Raw genomic sequence first — 2,409 nt, forward strand, 5'->3', positions numbered from 1 at the left:
ATCTCTGGGTGAAATCCTGGCACCATGGAAGTCAATGGGGACACGATTTCACGCTTTGTCTTCAGCGAGGCTGCATGTGTGCAGATGAGGGCAGCATCTGGCCCTGCAGTTGGAACTTAGTTAACAAGGGTTTTGCTGGTTTGTGAGAAGGAATAGAATCCAGCTCACTCTCCCTAGCCTGTATTGCCTGTATAGGGATGGCAGGGGTTAAACTTTTATTTTGTAACTATAAAGTAAGCAGATAGCTCACAAAATACCCACAAGGAGCTAATGTTTTGAGTAAATAGGGTGGCATCAACATGTAAAATAATACTCTTTCAGTGGTGGTTTTGGGGATTGAAGCAGTGCATTGTAAAGCACGAACCACTGTTACCTGAGCCAAAGAGCCAGGTATATTAACACAAAGGCTGTAGTGGACGCAATAGGTCGAACTAGCCACTAGAGGGGGACAGAGAGCCCCATGCTGCTAGCATATGCTACAGATACACAGTAGCATTTAGATTAGAAGCACGCTTTAAACCAAAATCAAAACTATAGATTGCAAAACATTGTGGAGCAAAAGGTGCTATATCAATGTAAGATCCTATTAAGTAGCAATTTTGTAAACTATTCAGCCCTTTTGCCTCATTGACAGCCCAATTTTGCCATCCATACACATGCTCACTAGGACTTTATTGTCACAAATACTCCTGTTGAAATCCATGACGCTACATGCTCAAACTAAGGAAGATTGACAGAATCAGCCCCTGAATGTGTGGCCCTGAATGGCATCCTGATGATGATCCATGTGTCGCATTTGATGTGATGCAATATTTTGTATCAAATGAGCAGAGCTGATTTTGACAAAAAATATGCATGGAATCAGGTTTACAAAGCTGGCATGACAATGACAAAACCAGGCTCAAAATCTTGTGGGGATGGGGTAGGGGGGTATGACCCACTCTATGTGAGCTGAATTTTGCAGGGCTTAATCAACTAAAAAGCCATTTCAACTCTGGCACTGTCAAGTTTAAACATTAAGCGGGAGTTGTTTTAATGCTTCATAACACAACTCCTGCAATAGTGGTTAGTATGCACTGTGTGCATAGAGGAGACAGAGTGAACGAAATTTAAATGGCCTCAGTACAAAACAAATGGGGAACATAAGGCTTTTGAGTCAGAGAGGTTATACTGCCTCTTATTGTTTTAGCCTTTCCCTCCTTTTATTTTAGACAGTTGAAGTTTATCCTTAAAATTTCAAAGCTTCTGTATTTATCTACTAAGCAGCTGGTGCTATTTGTTCCACATGATTTAATTTATTTATTACCCCATATTCAAAAGGCACATAACTCTATCTCCTAACGATGCTACTGCGTTCTCTTTAAATTTAAACAGTCGATCAGTTGTTTTGGTACATTGTCTTTTGGTTTTCTTTGAAAGAGCAATTAAACTTCAATGCATTTTTCCCTAAAGAAGGAATTTAATCAAAGTGAAGGATAGATATAAGTAATGCTGTACTTACAGTCACTTACCACAAAATATTATGGTTCTCTAAAAGCTGCGATTTGACTTTGTTCTTTGACTAAGCAGTTTTAAAAGGTTGCAATTGCTGTTGGTATGTCGAATCTAATCTGTAATCCAGAGAACGTGTCAATATACATTAAAATAAAATGTGTTTATTTTAATTGTCCCCCTCCCCCAAGCTTAGCTTTAGGTAACAATTATTTATTTTGGTATCCATATTTTATTGTGCTGCACAAGCAGGAATGAAAGAATCCTACACAGAGAAGAACAACAGAGTCTATCACCCCAGCACTTGATTTCTGATTCTTTTGTAAGAGATTAAAAATACATCTTTTCCTCACTCACTTTCCTTTTGCTGCCTTTTTACATTGAAGCTATACGTCTGTCTATTGAGGAAACATTGTTAGGTAGGTAACCTCTTTTGATCTTCATGAGAGTTAGCTATGGAAGAGGGAAATGACTTTGCCACAGAGGAATTGGAATAAGAAGTGAACAATGGCTGGGTAACATTGCCTTTTTCTGTGTTTTTCTTTCCCTATTGAAGGAGAAGAACAGAGCTCCTTAATAAAGATGCTATTGCTTGCAAGATCTTCTATCTTCAATGAACTTTGAGGGAAAAGAATCAGCAGTCACCTCACACATGCAAACTTTATAGCCTTTGGTGCAAAATCTCAAATAGCAGTTGAGTGTTGCCACCACTGGATCATAATTGTCTTGCTGATGTACTTGTTTATCTCTTAGCCACCACCTAAAATAATCCATTTGGAGGCCACTGTCTACATTTACTAGCTGGCAGATGGGGCAAGCACCAGCTGAATAACACAATCAGATTAAGTTTTGATATTGTAAGGGAAGACAAGTTTCCGGTTTATACAGTGGATTCATTCACTACTAACTTTTCAGGTT

The sequence above is a fragment of the Malaclemys terrapin genome, chromosome 1 (assembly GCF_027887155.1).
Source record: "Malaclemys terrapin pileata isolate rMalTer1 chromosome 1, rMalTer1.hap1, whole genome shotgun sequence".
Classification (NCBI taxonomy): domain Eukaryota; kingdom Metazoa; phylum Chordata; order Testudines; family Emydidae; genus Malaclemys; species Malaclemys terrapin.